Consider the following 17,999-nt stretch of genomic DNA (forward strand, 5'->3'; position numbering starts at 1 on the left):
AAGACCACCTATTGGCTGTTGGCCTGTGATCTCCTCCTGCCCCTTCTTCTCTCCTCTCCTCCATTATTATTCAGTTGCCTGTCTGCTTTTTGCACATATTGCAATGTTTTGGCTTTCTGGCCCAAAACATTGGTTATATATCTTTGCCTCCTATGGACACTATGGGACCTGTTCAGTTTATGCACACAACAATCAGTGTCTACAGACTTTCTTTTTTCACTCTAATCACGTTTCTTGGCCATATCTTGCATTTTTATCTGGTCCAAGTTTTTATTCAAAAAATAAATCAAATAAGGTTGGATAATCCCCAAGGCTTGATGATATTCCCTCAGACCTTGAGGGAGGATAGTGTAGAAACAGCAGGGGTTCTGGCAGAAATATTTAAAATCTTCTTAGCCATGGGTATGGTGCTCAAGGTTTGGTGGTAGCTCATGCTGTTACGTTGTTTAACAAAAGCTCCAAAAGTAAGCCTGGAAATTATAGGCCAGTGAGATTGACATCAGTTATAGGTAAGTTATTGGAAGGTATTCTAAGAGATCAGATATACAATTATTTGGATAGCCAGGGACTGATAAGGGATAGTCATCATGGCTTTATGTGTGATAGGTTGTGTTTAACCAATCTCATTGAGATTTTCAACCAGGTTACTAGGAATGTTGATGAAGGAAAGGCTGTGGATGTTGTCAACATGGACTTTAGTAAGGTCTTTGACAAGGTCTCACATAGGTGATTAGACAGGAAGCTTCAGATGCTCTGTATTCATGGTGAGGTAATAAATTGGATTCGACATTGACTATGTGGGAGAAGTCAGAGAGTGGTGGTGGATGATTGTTTCTCAGACTGGAGGCCTGTGACTAGTGGTGTGCCTTAGGGATCGGTGCTGGGACCATTGTTGTTTGTCATCTATATCACTGATCTGGATGATAATGCGGTAAATTGGATCAGCAAGTTTGCAGATGATGCAAAGATTAGAGCTGTTGTGGACAGTGAGAAGGGTTTTCAAAGCTTGCAGAGGGATCAGGACCAGTTGAAAAAGTGGGCTGAAAAATAGAAAATGGAATTTAATGAAGACAAGTGTGAGGTGTTGCATTTTTGAAGGACAAAACTAAGAAAGGACATACACAGTAAAACAGTAGGGCACTAGAGTGTGGTAGAACAGAGGGATCTGGGAATACAGATATATAATTCCATAAAAGTGGCATCACAGGTGGATAGGGTTGTAAAGACAGTTTTTGGCATATTGGCCTTCATAAATCAAAGTATTGAGTACTGGAGTTGGGATGTTATGGTAAAATTGTATTAGACATTGGTGAGGCCAAATTTGGAGGATTGTGTGTAGTTTTGGTCACTTAACTACAGGAAAGGTATCAATAAGATAGAGTGCAGAGAAGATTTACTCCGATGTTGCCCAGATTTCAGGAACTGAGTTACAGGGAAAGGTTAAATAGTTTAGGACATTTTCCCCTGGAGCATAGAAGAGTGAGGTGAGATTTTATAGAGGCATTTCAATTTTTGAGGCGGATAGATAAATGTTGGTAGGCTTTTTCCACTGAAAGTAGGCAAGATACATACAAGAGGACATGAGTTAAGGGTGAAAGGGGAAAAATTTAGGGGGAACTTCTTCACACAGAGAGTGGCGGGAGTGTGGAACAAGCTTCCAGCAAAGTGGTGAACGTGGGCTCCATTTTAACGTTTAAGATTAATTTGGGCAGTACATGATGGGAGGGGATTGGAAGGCTATGGACTGAGTGCAGGTCAGTGGGACTAGGCAGAAAAATAGTTCAGCACAGGCTAGAAGGGCCAAAGGGTCTATTTCTGTGCTGTAATATTCTATGGAATGGCTCTTGGAGGCAGAGCACTGTATTCTGATGTTACTGTGTGATAGATTTAAAACTACCTGGTGAGAATGGATTTCTACACAGTATTTTATAAACACTCTTCTTGGTGTATGTCACATGATCAACACATGGGGCTCTTATCTCATTACCTTTGAAAGCCTTCCAGTGGATAAATTGTTATTTTTATAACTGATGGCTTACTTGGTCACTCATTGTGGAAAATGTTTGGGTGGTTGTTTCCTTCACAGTATTCTCAGATCAATATTCCTTTGTAACTGCTGCAAAGCAAGTTAAGCATTTGTGGTGGAACTGCTGAAATTGTTCAGTAATACTGTTGTTGCATTACATGAATAATAATGCAATAATTTTTCTTTGCTTTATCTATTTTAAAATATTATTTTCCAGTTTATTGAATTTTGGAAATCATTAGGATAGGCTGCTGTGTGTTAAATTAGATAGTGAAAGAAAGTCTGGAGCTCAGTTAAAATAATTAAACACATGGAGTTTTGCAGTGTTGAAATGGGCCTGTTGCCTAACTAATCCCTGCCCACCAAGTTTCCTACCCCTGGCCTGCATTTGAACCATATCCCTCTCCATCTTTCCCATCCATGTTCCTGTCTAATATCTTTTAAGTGTGTAATTGTTCCTCCCTTTCCCACTTTTTCTGGCAGCTCATTCCACATACCTACTGCCCTCTGTGTGAACAAAAATACTCCTGAGGTTCATTTTAAATCAATCTTCTCTTGCCTTAACTCTATGCACCTGGAATTTCGTATCCCCTTCTCTGGGAAAGAGACGATGACTATTTATCTTATCTATGGCTCTCATGATTGTCTACGTCTCTGTCAGGTCACCTCTGAGTCTCCTACATGCCAAAGAAAAAAAAAGTCCCAGCCTATCCAGCCTCTCCTTGTAACTCAAGCCCTCCAGTGCATCTTTGTGAATCTTTACTGCACCCTTTCTAACTTAAGAATATCTTCCTATCGCTGGTGACTAGAACTGCACACAATTACTCCAAGTGTGGTCTCAGCAACATCTTAAAGAACATGACATCAAAATTCCTGTACTCATAGTTGCAAATGAAGTGGTAATTTGTGTCATTTCATAGTCACTATCTGATATGTGATGCCCGCAATGCATAGTGTCCCCAAGGTGACTGCAGAGGAATGGAGACAGTTGCCCAAAATGCAGATTCTCTAAGTGTGTGGGGAGAGGGATGCAAGGATCTTTGTCACGTTTCATCCCCAGTAGCAGTGTGACAGAGGACTCTGATTTACGGGCTGATCCCGGTGACACACACACACACAGACATCCAGGACTGCTGGAAGACCATCAACTATATGAAAGACGCACTTTGGACTGCCCTAAGCTTGTTGGTTTTTCAGCACATGGAAATGTTGGTGAGGGAATGCTGCCAACCAGCACATTCCAGGCTACAGGAGTGCATGCTTAGGAAGCGCTGAGGCTTAGTGTAGCTAATGCGAGTGCGCTGTGGGGAAGGGCTGCTCTTTTGTTACCGGGAATTGAGGGGTTGAGACCGAGGGGAAGTCCCTGAAACAGAGGAGAGAGTGATAACAAGATGCCACAGTGGTGGCAATGCTGCTAAATAGAAAATGAATGCAAGAATGATATGGATACAGTACTAAAGGTGCAACAAGACTTTAAGCATTTTTTTGTGAATAAAGTCTATTTTTGGAGAAAAAAAATTCCATTGCATATTGTCTGAAAATATAATTTCTGGTAAGCCAGGGAAGAGAAATAAATGTCTTTATTTAGTTTCATGGAAATTAAACAAAGCATATTATTAACCAGTTTGAAATATTACACCCTGTGATTTTACTGGGCTGACCATTAATGAGGCCTGTTTTATTTAACATACAAAATATCAACCTTGACTTTATGTAGTTGGTGATAATCTTGAGTTAATATCCACTGGGGCCAGCACTAAACTCAACAAAATGTTATTTAAGATCTTCACCAGCTGTCAGGGAAAATAATCTTTATTCCTTTCTGACATTAGAAAGGGAACATTGTGAATGAAGAATGTTTAAATCACAAGTAGTGTGATTAAATGGAAAGGAGTTTATTCTTTTGTAGTTCAACGAAAAATGTGAAAGCAATTAGACCTATTGATATTAAATAAAATGACTTTTAGCATTGGAAATTTGAACATCAGGAATAAATAAGGGAATTTTTGTTTCAGTGGAATTTCTCGCAGTGGATGGCATGGTTAGCGCAGCAGTTAGAGAAACACTGTTACAGTGCCAGTGGTCAGAAACTGGGTTTGAATCTTGCACTATCCATAAGGAGTTTGTATGATCTTCCTATGGGTTTCTTCTGGGTGCTTCAGTTTCCTCCCACCATTCAAAATGTAGTGGGGATTGTGGGTTAATTGGGTGGCACGAGCTCATGGGCTGAAAGGGCCAGCTACTGTGCTGTATGTCTTAATTTAAATTTATACAACCGTAGAACATTAAAGCACAGAGACAGGCCCTTCAGCCAATTTCATCTGTACCATATTTTTCTTCCTAGTCCCATCGGCCCGCACCCTATCGACCACACCCCTCCCATCCATGCGCCTATCCAATCATCTCTTAAATGTCAAAATTTAATCTGCATTCCCCACTTCCGCTGGCAGCTCGTTCCACACTGAGTGAAGGGAGTCCCCCCCCCACCACCATGTTCCCTTAAGCATTTCACCATTCTCACTTAACCCATGTCTCTAGTTCTCAGAACCATGAATCATGACCAACCTCCTCAATTCAGTAGGCTGTAGGTCAATGAAAATGAGTTACCAGGCTTTATTAATATTGATGTTGGAAAGTGTGGTCATGGTTCCGTCCAAGCAGTTTGTGCAAGTGGAGTCATCAATGCTGAATTGCCTGGCTTGTTGTCAGTGCCTTCAGGTAACAGCTAGGAGAGAGAAATTCAGAATATTCTGCGCTGAGCGGGAGGGCTGATTGCTTCTCCTGGTTGTAGAGGCATTTCAAATAGGAGACTGCTAAAGTGTCCCAGGTGAGATAGAATCAGTATCTTACCATTTTCTGCTTATAAATTTCCTCAGGATGTCTCATTAAGTATTAGAATTGTCAATTAGATAGCATAGGGGTATCAAATTTGATTCAGGGACAAAACTTGTCCATTCTCCTCTGAGGAACATGATGACCATTGTTGAAGACAAGTACAGGAATTCTCGATGTTAGCAATCTTTGCTCCTTTGGTTCATTTAGATGAAACATCCCTACTTCCTTTCCAAAATAGTTAAGGAGATCATGATTAGAGCTATGATGCTGGGAGTAAAGGTCAGCAACTGTTAATCCAATTGGCACCTGGGTTCAGTGGGTTAAATTAGGTTAGTGATCATGATTGGAATCTGGTGGTGAGGAACTGAAGCAATTAGTGATAAGGATTGAGTGTTGGGTTGAGTCAGTTGACATTCAGGTACATGTGGGTCAGGTAGGTGCCCAGGATCCAGACCCTAGGATCAAGTCAGTACCACAGGCAGGATGGGGGCTGGGCTGAGTTGGAAATGCAGAGAGGTTGGCATTCAGGTTTCACTGATGTGGAAGGTAGAGGACATGGAGGGTGATTGCCAATAATGAAAGGGTTGGTAGGGATTGAGGATAGAGTAGAATGGAATCTCAGGCATTCACAGGGCCAGTGGTGATAAGTGAATTGTGTGGTTTATCAGGAAGTGGATGGTGACAGAGTTGGGATAAAGGCATCTTGTATTTGTGAACTCCATTTTCAGTGATGTGCTACAAACAGGTAGTTGTCTCACATGTGCTAACAGTGATTGCTGCTGGTGCAGGAGAAACTAATTGCCCCACAATAGCCTCAAAGAAGAATGACGTAACTTGGTCAATGCCTTCACTCAGAAAAGTCATGTTGGACTTCATATCCATGCAGCCTTTAAGAATGCCAATTTCTACCATTGCAACTTTAAAACTACCAAACTAATTTGTAAAATCCCCATCTATACTAATGTGTTCTCTAGGCTTGATTATTTCAATGCACTCTGGCCAATCTGCCTCCTGTCATCTAAAACTCTGCTGTGTGTGTCCTAATTCACTCCACATGTTGTTTAAAAATCACCGCCATGTTTACTGACCCACAGTGGCTCAACGGTTCCTGATTAACAACAGTGTGTATTGATTGTTATAATCAAAATCTGCATCCAGTATCATAAACAATGAGATGATATAAACAATGACAGTACATAGTAACTTTGTAGTAAATAGAACAAGGTCGAAAGGTAGAACATGTTGATCAAAAAACTGTACTAGCTGTTGAGAAAGACTGAAGCAGGAACATGTACAACTTGGGAACAATGAAAATCAGAATGCACTGAGAACATTAAAAATGGATTCAGAATTACAAGAATAACAGAAGAATCAAACCTTGTAAGCAGAGGAAGAATGTTGTGTCAAAGTCCAAAAATTATTTTGGGAAAGGTTAATGTCTAATGTAGCTAGACATTTGGCAGTGAAGTTGGCATAGCAGTCAGCACAACACCTTTACAGCCCCAGCGATCGGGACAGGGGTTCAAATCCCTCGCTGTCTGTAAAGAGTTTGTATATTCTCCCCGTGTCTGCGTGTCTCCAGTTTCCTCCCACAGTTCAAAATGTACTGGGGGTGTAGGTTAATTGGGTGTAAATTGGGTGGCAAGGACTTGTGGGCCAAAATGGCCTGTTACTGTACTGTATGTCTAAATTTAAGTTTGAAAAAGCATGGATGACAATGAATATAACATAAAGATGTATAATTGTGTGAAGAGCTCATTCATGTAAAATCAAAGAGATTAAAAAAACATAGAAAGTAAGTTGAGAAGGAGCAATGGAAAGGTAAAAATTCTGTTGCAAATGGAGTACATCTGGATGAGAAAAGACACACCACATTCAGAGGACTAATCTCCCAGGTTCTAAGGACTACTGTTCTTTGTTGTCTGTTTGCTTCTATGTGTAACAATCTGCTGGAAGGACTTAGTGGGTCAGGCAGTAACAGTGGGATGAAAGAATTCCCATAGTTTCAGGTCAGAATCCTTTATTATCCAGATTCCAGCAGCTGCAGTCTCTTGCATGTCTCCAGTTTGTTTCTATCCATTGGATTCAACTAATCTTTTATTTTGCTCACAAGCCATATCTGTCAAAAGAGTAAAAATACATAATGCAGGAGAGGCTCAGCAGGTTAAACAGTGTCCTTTATGGAACTAAGGTAAAAATACATAACCCAAATTTTGGGCCTGAGCCTTTCATTAAGTTATGAGAGAATGTCAGCAGGCATCTGAACAAAACATTGAGGTGGGGGGGGGGGGATGTCGCAAAGGCAGGAGATGATAGGTGGAGAGAGGAGGGAGGGGACAGCTCCAATGGGGGGAAGAAGGATGGCTAGGTGTGTAAGGGAGAAGAGAGGGGAGAGCTGGAAAGACTGGATAGGTGGAGGGGAAAGGAAAGGTGAGCAAGTTTAGCAGAAAACAGAGAAGTTAATGTTAAGGCCATCTGGCTGGAGAGTGCCAAGAATAGAAAATGAGGTGTTCCTCCAATCTGCAGCTAGTCAGGATGGGTTAGTACATGAGGCCATGGACAGACATGTGAGCTTGGGACTGTGACTCCGAATTCAAATGGTTGGCTACTACGAGGTAGAGAAGGCCACAAAGGGAGAGAACTGGATGCAGCAAATATGTCCTGTGGATGTACAAGTGAAGTGTTGCTTCACTGAAAGGCTTGTTTGGGGCCACAGATCATGGTGAGGGAGGAGGTTGGGTGCAATTGGTGCCCCTCCTATGGCCACACTGGAAGGTGACGGGGGTGAGTGATAGGTGGGGATGAGTGCACGAGGGAATCATGGAAGAAAGGCAGAAAGGGGAGGAGAAGGAAAAAAGTGTCTGTTGGTCAAATCCTGTAGTAATGCCAGAAATTCCGGCAGATAATGTGTTGGATGCGGAGGCTGGAGGGGTGAGGGTGAGGGGGATTCTAGGTTTGTTGCATCTGGGGGCAGAGGAGGCTGTAATGATAGTGATCATGGTTGTAAGCAACTAGCAATGCCTTACTGTTTGATTATACTTGGCTGCCACCAGGAGATGACAGAGAGCAGGAGACACATTGTAGGCTGGATCTGTAATGGAGACTTGCAGCCTCATGGTGCTGTTCCTATCAATTTTAAAGTAAAGAACCTTTCCCTTCATCCATGTGTTGTCTAAGAACTCACACATATGAATACTAGGTGAAACATGGTGTCAGAAGTGAAGATGAAGAAAATTAGAAGGAAATACTTCAGTGAAGTGAAGCTAACATTGTGAAAAATGGAAGGATTACATCCACCAGCGAAACTTCAGCTGACAGGTAATGTGGCTGAAAATTGGACAGATTTAAACAGCATTTTAGATTGTATTTCGTGGCAGTCAGAGCTGACGAGATAAGTGATAAAGTAGAAACATCATTTTTCTTACATGTCGAGGGTGATGAAGCCATGGACGTGTATTATAACTTCATATTTGCTGCTGAAGGAGACAAAATGAAACTGGAAAAAATAATGGAACAGTTTGAGGCATACTGCATAGCTAGACATAATGTGACGTTTGAGAGGCACAGATTTTTCACGTGTACAGAAAATGGAAGAAAGTATTGATCAGCATGTGACTGAATTGAGAAACAAGCAAAACGTGTGAATTGGTGGACTGAAATGTAAAGCAAGGAGCAGAATACAAGAGTCTTGAGTTAAATTAGAAATGGAATTTTGAGAACAAAGTCAATGAGAATTTGGTAGACTTGCACTGCACACTCCTGTTCATAAAACATCATCCCTTCAGTTGTCTAGGTTTAGGCTATAGAAGTCCTTCCCAAAACTTCTTGACCCTCTATTTTTTCTCCCCTCTCTGTGATTTCCTCAAAGCCTACCTCTTTGACTAGCTTACAGGCCATTATTATTTCTCTATGTAACTCAACAAAAGGATGCTTTTGTTCAACCATACCTTTGATGCATCTTTTGTTACATTAAAGGTGTAAGTGGAGCTTGGTCTTGATTCATCTGCAATTGATCAACACATTTTTTTAAAAAGTCATTTGTTGCATTTGATCATTGCCAAAAGCTTAGCTCAAATCATGATTGGATAATGGTGGAGCAAAAAATCTGCTTTGATTCGGAAAAGTATCATTAGTCTCTCTCAATTTAAGAATATGCATGATTTGTCGATGCTCTCAGTGCATGCTGGCAAAGTTAATTTTTGTTTCTTTTGCTTAAAAGGTCAAATTGGTAACTAACAAATCCTAGGATGTGAATTAGAGCTTACTTAGCTGAAAGTCAGAAATGTTGTAAGAATTCAACTGGTCTTGCAGCGTTCATAGGAGGTAAAAATATATTTACAGATGTTTCAAGCCTGAGCCCTTCTTCAAGATATGAATGCATGAGACCATGGATAGACACGTCTATTGAAATGGGTGGCCACTGGGAGATTCATGCTATTGTGGTGGACAGAGCTGAGGTGCTCAATGAAGCGATCTCTCAGACTGCTCCAGCCTCTCCAATGTAGAGGAGACCACAAAGGGAGCACTGGATGGAATAGATGACCCCTGCAGATTCACATGTCTCTCATGCACTGCTGGACTGAGACCATCCCCAAATTGGAGGAACAAGACCTCATCTTTCATCTAAGCACCATCCAACCAGTTAGCATTAACATTGACTTCTCCTGTTTCTGTTAGAGCCCCATCCCCACCCCCACCCCTATATTCCCCCTGTTTCCTTTCCTCTAGTTCTGTGTCTATCTCCTTTCACAGAGTGAAAATCAATTCTCTATTTTCCTCTTATCGTATCCAATTGTATGTTGGTCTGTTCACCTTCCACTCCCATTTCCCCCCCTTTCCCCAGCCTTTAATTCAGATGCCTGTTTTTTACACATACCTTGAGGAAGGGCTCAGGCCTGAAATGTTGGTAATATATCTTCACTTCCTATGGATGCTGTGAAACTGGCTGTGTCCCTTTAGCAATCTCCGAGTTTTGACTACAATCAAGTGTTTCACTTTAAGAACTGGTTAAGTTTACAAATTAACCTCTACTGCTGTCACTGACACTAGATGGCAGTGGTTTAGTTTTAATCATCTCACCATTTTATCTCAGTTAAGAATATGTATAAAAATAGCAAGCATATTAGATTGATATTGCTGAATCTGTGGAGCTGGGATGTTAGAACTTGTCTGCTGTTAAAGTCCTCTCTATAAAAATTCTCAGTTCACTAAAGTGATTGGATGTCAAGGTAAGTAGTCTAAACAGCACCAGATTTGATTTAGATCATTGACTGTTCAAATTTTACTGCAGGTAGACCTTCTTTTGGTATTCAAACTGACTATCATAACTCTGTGGCATCAAATCCAATTGTATTTTTTTACAGAAACGAAAATTACTCTTTAAAATGAATGGCTAATAATTGAGATAGGATGTACTATATTTTGTGAGAACATATTCTTTATTTTTTTTCTACTTTTTGCATGAAGTATATTCTGAATGGCCTGGCACATTTTGAACTTTAATCATGGGTTTGGTGACTAGAGGAAAAAGTTTCTGTCCAGCCTATTCAAACTCCTTGAAAGATCAACTTAATTCCCCTAAAAATATTATCTGATGTACAAATATTGTTTATGCATTTTCTTCTCCTGATGTAACCCCTGGACCCTTGATATAATTCTTGTGAATCCAGTCAACCTGAATATTCTGATGAACACCCAACAATTCTGCTCAGAACTTCCCATTTAACTGTGCAAAAAATTGAGGAGTGGAGCAAAGGTGAAAGCTCTGAACTTCTGCACCATTGATTGCTGCCGACAGCACAATTGAGCTCCATTGTTGGATTCCTAAGGAGTCCACAGATTCCACAGCAGCTAGGCTGGAACATGTGCCAGGATAACCTGGCATGTGTCCAATGAGTTTTAATGGGGAGGATTAGCTGGAGAGAAAAGGTTAAGTGCAAGATAACATCTTTCTAACTTAATTGAGTTGATGTTGATGTTTTTTTCATTTTTAACAGCTTATTTTAAAAAGTATTCCATTTTGAATAGATTTTGCATTTTCTTCATACATTGATATCAGATATTTACAGGCATTCAGTGTCTGACAGCTAGAAAGTTTGGAGGCATGGTATAAGCTGCTTTTTAAGTCATTATGGAAAAACTATGTCTTATTTTCATTTGGAAAGTCTACATGGGACTTGGGTGGGCTCTCACCAATTATTTGGGCCCAGCTTCCTGTTGGAGAGTTGTGACCAGTAATTGGTTGCACAGAGGAGGATCTGCCAAAACTCAACAGCCAGCAAAAGATATGAGCCATCTTTGTAATATATGGTATCCTAAAGAAAACCCATACTACAGTGCAGTACACAAACATGCTGGAGAAACTTAGCAGGTGATGCAGCATCCATAGGAAGTAAAGGGTAACCAACGTTTTGGGCCTGTCTTGTTTAAACCCAGTAGCCAGTTCATTTGAACCAATGTTAGTGAAATATCATCCTTTTAATATTCTAATCTTCAAGTTATAAAGCTTTTTGATTATTTTTGTACACAAGCTACAATTTAACTATATGCTACCCAGGACCCAAAATTGCTTTGGAAATCCATTTTTTCAGTTTTTTTTTAACCATTCCAAAATTACCTTCCTGCATGGTATCTGACTATTCCTACAGCATAAAATTTGGAACATGCTGTGGGTCAGATGCAAGTTTTTAAAATAATTGAATAATTTTAGCTTTTTATGTTTATCATTTTTTTTCTTTGCTGAAATGTCTCTGATCATTGGATTCTATGAACAGTGTAAAGGCCTGTTGATATAGAGTCTGTAAAGGCCTGATGATAGTCTTGGAGTTTTACTGTCCATTTGTATATGCCGACCAAGTAGTCTACCTGAGCTAGACCTAATTGCCTGTGTATGGCCATCATCCCTCTCAACCTTTCCTATCCACGAACTTGTCCTCATTTTTAAAAAATGTCGAAATTGTATCAACCTTTACCACTTCGACTGGCATCTCGTTCCATATACCTTTTATGAAAGTAAGGAGCCCCTCAGGTCCCTTTTAAATCCTTCCTATCTCACCTGAAATCTATGTCTTCCACTGACCGTGGGAAAATGACTATGACTATTTACCTTAACTATGTCCCTCATGATTTTATACCCCTCTATAAGGTTCCCCATCTCTTCCCCACTCAGGCTCTTAAACTCGAGGAAGAAAAGTACCAGCCTCTCTCAATAACTCAAGCCTGCTAGTTCCAGTAACATCCTCATGAATATTTTTATGCATTCTTTCGAGCTCAATAACATCTTTCCTGCAGTTAGGTTACCAGAATTGTGTCCAATAACTTGTAAGAAGACAATCAGGATGGCCTGTGGGCGGGTTTCAGTGTTTAAGACTTGTTCTATGTGGCCTATTCTGTTTCACAGGTTAACTATGGCAGTGAGACTTTGATCTTGAGAACCATCCGGGGGCGGGCCTTCTGCATGGCGCACACCTGGTTCAGTGTAACTTGGCCAACAGGATCTTCATAAGTTTTTTTCTTTGGTGGACATGATATATGTTAATGGAAAACTTGGATACATGGCTGTCCATTGTCTTTAATAAATTGAGTGGGTAGATGGTCTCAGCGAAGAGTACAGGAGTCCTGGGTGTATGTGACTTGGAAGCAGTCCCTTCTGCTCACCAAATCTGTACTTGCTGTCAACCACCCATTTACACCAATCCTACACAAATTCCATTTATTCTCATCCAGAGGAAAGCCACATGATCAATTGGAAGAATGTGCAAATTCCATATGGACAGTGTCTGAGGAATTGAAGACAGCTGACAGGAAAGATCTCTCCATAAAGTGGTATCATCAAAAAGAGATAATCTATGCTCGCACGTCATTTTGTGAGTGGGTGATTATTTAAACCTGAGTATGCCTTTGGCTGCTATCAAAAGAGGAAGCTAGAACAAAGAGATGGAGTTGGAAATACATCCTTGAAGAGGTAAGCTGAGAAGACACTGTGGAGGAAAATGGGATTCTAGGTACTGAATAGAGTGGAAAATCTATGGTTACTTTAGAGGAGAGAAAGTTAAGAATACGTTTGACAGGCTTGTTCAGGCAAGCAAGAAAAGAGAAACTGTTTCCAATGGCAGAATTGTCAGTCACAAGAGAGTAAAGATTTAATTTATTCTCAAGTGCAATAACGGTGTAATCAGGGGCATATTTTACTAAACCTGCATTTTATCTGCCTGAAGGAGTGATTGGAGAAGATTCGGTTACAACATTGGACAAGTATTCAGCTGGAAACAATTAGAAGACTGTGAGAAAACTAGAACTTTTTATGCTCTGATTCAGTGTTTCTATCTCATCTCAGTACAGTAAAACCCCTGGTATCTGTCACAATAGACAATAGGTGCAGGAGCCATTCAGCCCTTTGAGCCAGCACTGCCATTCACTGTGATCATAGCTGATCATCCACAATCAGTATCCCATTCCTGCCTACTCCCCATATTCCTTGACTCCACTATCTTTAAGAGCTCTATCTAACTCTTTCTTGAATGCTTCCAGAGAATTGGCCTCCACTGCCTTCTGAGGCAGAGCATTCCATAGATCCACAACTCTCTGGGTAAAAAAAATTTCCTCATCTCCTTTCTAAATGGCCTACCCCTTATTCTTAAACTGTGGTCACTGGTTCTGGACTCTCCAACATTGGGAACATGTTTCCTGCCTCTAGCATGTCTAATCCCTTAATAATCTTATATGTTTCAATCAGATCCACTCTCATCCTTCTAAATTCCAGTGTATACAAGCCCAGTCATTCCAATCTTTCAACATATGACAGTCCCACCATCCCAGGAATTAACCTCGTGAATCTACGCTGCAATCCCTCAATAGGAAGAATGCCCTTCCTCAAACCTGGAGGCCAAAATTGCAGAAAATATTCCAGGTGGGATCTCACCAGGGTCCTGTACAACTGCAGAAGGACCTCTCTGTTCCTATTTTCAATTCCCCTTGTTATGAAGGCCAATGTGCCATTAGCTTTCTTCACTGCCTTCTATACCTGCATGCTTACTTTCAGTGACTGATGAATAAGGACACCTAGATCTTACTGTACTTCCCCTCTTACTAATTTGACATTATTCAGATAGTAATCTGCCTTCCTATTCTCTCCACTAGAATGGATAACCTCACATTTATCCACATTAAACTGCATCTGCCATGCATCTAGCCTCTCACCCATGTCCAAGTCACCCTGCATTCTCCAAACATCCTCTTCACATTTCACACTACTATCCAGCTTTGTGTCATCTGCAGATTTGCTAATGTTACTTTTAATTCTTTCATCTTTGTTTCCTGTCTAGCAACCAATTTTCTACCCATGCCAGTACCCTTTCCCTAATACCATGTGGTCTAATTTTGCCTACTAATCTCCAATGTGCGACCTTTCTGAAACTTCAGGTAAACTATATCCACAGGTTCTTCCTTGTCCATTTTTATAGTTACATCCTCAAAAAATTCTGGAGGATAGCCAAGCATGATTTTCCCTTTGTAAATCCATGCTGATTCCGATCGATCCTGTTCCTACTATCCAAATGTGCTGCTGTAGCAGGAATAAAAGCTCTCACGGCTGGAGGGAAAACAAATGCTTTTATTAGCTTATAACTGAGGGTAGGGTTTCACAGTAGTCTTCAGAAGGATTGTGGATTTAGGCGGGAAATTGGTGTTAATTGTGTGGAGCCAGCCATCAGCACACCACCCTACCAGTGAATCCCAGTTCACCACATTCACTCTTTCCTGCAGAATTTAGGGTTTGTGAATGAAGACAGAGAATATGGGTTCAGAGAAGAAAAACATTTGAAAAATATACAATTATTTACAAATATACAGATTTAAGCAGTCCAGGGGTCTGGAGATCCTGCTGGAGCGCCTTAGCATTGGGGGACCTTGGACTCCTTGGGTCTCCTGGTCCCATTGTGAGGGAGGAGAGGTGGGCTGAGTCTCTGGCTCAACGGTGGAGGGGGATGCACTTTCCTCCTGAACCGGATCCCACGAGGCCCTGACTGGGGATGGCGAGAATGAGTTCTATGACTTGCAGGGAACCTGAGGCAACGGACCTCTGTTCCGGTGGGTGCCAGGTCCCTGATGGAGATGGTGTCCTCCCTGCTATCCGGGTACTCCACATAGGCTTATGTGGGATTGGCATCGAGCAGTTTCACCCTTTCTACCAGGGGGTCGGTCTTGCTTCTCCTCATGTGCTTCCTGAGAAGGACTGGACCAGGTATGGTGAGCCAGATTGGGAGTGTAGTTCCTGATGCCGACCTGCTATTAAAATTGAATTGGAGCTCATGAGGAGTAGCGTTGGTTGCGGTACATACTAGCGATCAGATGGAAAGGAGTGCCATAGGGAGGACTTCCTGCCAGCGTGAGTCTGGAAGGCCTTTTGACTTCAGGGCCAGTTTGACAGCTTTCCTTTTCAACCTGCCTGTTCCCTGGGGGTCGTAGCTAGTAGTCCTGCTGGATGCAATGCCCCTGCCAGCAGGTACTGACATAGCTCATCACTCATAAAGGATGAGCTCTGGTCGCTATGTATATAGCTGGGATACCCAAACAGGACGAAAATGGAATCTATGGCCTTTATGTTTGATGAAGTGGATGTGTCTGGATATGGAATGGTGAACAGAAAGGTGGGAGTACTCATCAATGCCAGAGAGGAAGAAAATGTTCCTGTTCGTGGAGGTGAGAGGTCCCTTAAAATCGACACTGAGCCATTCAAATGGCCTGGATGACTCGATCAGGTGCATCTTTGGGAGCTGGTAGACGTGTGGCTTGCACTCCGCACACCTGGCAAGACCTGGTCATTTCTCTGATGTCTTCCATGGAGTAGGGCAGATTGCATGCCTTGACAAAATGAGCCTTGTGGGTAACCCCTGGATGGCAGAGCTCATTATGCAGAGACTGCAGTCGGCTGGTGTGTGCAGAGGCACAGCTTCCTCTGGATAAGGCATCTGGAGGGTCAATAAGTGCTCCTGGATGATAGGCAATGTCATAATTGTAGGTGGAGAGCTCGATCCTCCACCTAGCAATCTTTTAATTTTTGATTTTGTCCCCTTGACAGTATTAAACATGAATGCAACTGAGCGCTAGTCAATGAATTTCCTACCAGCCAGGTAGTGTCTCCAGAGCCTCATGGCTTCGAATGGCTTGAGCCTCCTTTTCCACAGATGGGTTCCTGAGCTTGTGGCCTTGTAATGTCCGAGAGAAAAAATGCAACCGGCCTACCTTCCTGGTTGAGGGTAGTGGCCAGGACTACATCCAAAGCGTCACTTTCCACTTGGAAAGGTACATTCTCGTTCATCGTGTGCATGGCAGCTTTCACAATGTGATTTCAGAGCTTTGGACTTCAGCTGAGAATGGAAAATTAGTCGCTTTTAAGAGAGGGTGAACCTTATCAGCGTATTGAGGAATCCACTGGGCATAATATGAGAAAAACCCCAGGTATCTCCTCAAGGTAGTCCTGGGAATGGGGAGCTCTAACAGGTGGGGGGGGGCTTCCTATCGGGATTGGGGCCAATGATGCCATTCTCCAAGGATAGCCAGATGTTTAGTCCTGAACATGCAGTGGTTAGTGTATGTGAGGTTCAGGGCTTTTACCGCATGGAGAAAACTCTGGAGGTTGGCGTCATGATCTTACAAGATCTGGCCACAGATGGTGACATTATCGAGGTAGGCGAAGGTTGCCTTCAACCCATACTCATCCACTGTTCTGTTTATCTGCCTCTGGAAGGTAGAAACCCCATTAGTGATATTGAAAGGGACCTCCGGAATTGATAGAGATGGCCGTTAGCCTCAAATGCCATATATGGATGGTCCTTGGAATGTATTGGCAGCTGGTGATAAGCATCTTTCAGGTCGATGGTCGAATAGACCTGATACTCCGCAATATCATTCACCATGTCCGAAATTCGAGGGAGGGGTATGTGTCCAGGAGTGTGTACTGATTAACAGTTTGCCTATAGTCAATTACTAGCCTGAACTTGTTTTCCCCTGTTACCCTCTTGCACTCTCCACGGGCTGTTGTCAGGTTCAATGATACCTTCATCGAGCAGACGTTGTGTCTCAGACCTTATAAACTCTTCGTCTGCTGTGCTGTACCTCCTGCTCTTGGACGCAATAGGTTTGCAATCTGAGGACAGATTTGGGAAGAGAGGTGGGGGGGTGGGGTGGGGGAAGATCGATATTCAGTGTGGAAAGGCTGCATGTGGGTTCTGATTTTAGGGGCCCTCCGTTCTGAACCGTTACGAAGTGAGGGGACCAGAATACTCCAAGGTCACACTTTTAAGGTGACATAGGAAGTCCAAGACGCAACAACGCTGGAGCACACAATTCATCATGTACATACAGATGAAACTTACAAAATTTCCCCCCTTCAAACAACAGACGTACTATATAATGTTGTTGAATGCATGTAGAATGTGAATGAGATGCAAGGAATATGTGATAATTGGAAGGATACATCTTTAGGTTGTATTTCTGCATAGTCCTTGAGTCTATGAAGCTTTCAGTAGAGCCTGTGTTGATTAGGCATTATCCTGAGCATTTTTCCCCCTGTAGGGGGTGGGGGGAGGGCTGGTGCTTGCTGACCCCATGGCCCAGGATTGGTGGAGAGCCAGCCTAGGACCCGTGGGGGGAGAGGAAAACGTTAAAGTGGTGGAAGCAGGAGATCTTGGGACTGGAGCCACTGAAGCTGAAAGCTCTGAAGAAAACATGTTTAGTGAGGAGGAGGAAGTTGAAGAAGAAGTACCTACAGCTAAATATAAAGATTACTTTACACAGCATTTTCAGGCTTCATCTCAATAGATTTCTTTTGGTTTTACATCTGTGAATAAACAACTCTCTAATTGTAGAGCTCGTCGAAAGAATCGAAGACTTGTTGATCCAAACCAAGACTTTTATTAGCAAAAGACAGGAGCTCCTCACAGGTGGCCAACCAGTCCGGAATGATCCGACCCAGCTAGGGACACAACCCTTTAAGGCCCAGACAGTAGGCGTGGCTTAGCTCTCAGCCAATCGCTGTAAGCACAGTCTAGATACTGTAACTATATACACTATATACATTGGTGATAGATCTGTACTATCACACTAATGGTATGGGATACAGCATCTGTTAAAGTAGATG

Source organism: Narcine bancroftii, chromosome 1, assembly GCF_036971445.1.
Source record: "Narcine bancroftii isolate sNarBan1 chromosome 1, sNarBan1.hap1, whole genome shotgun sequence".
NCBI lineage: Eukaryota > Metazoa > Chordata > Chondrichthyes > Torpediniformes > Narcinidae > Narcine > Narcine bancroftii.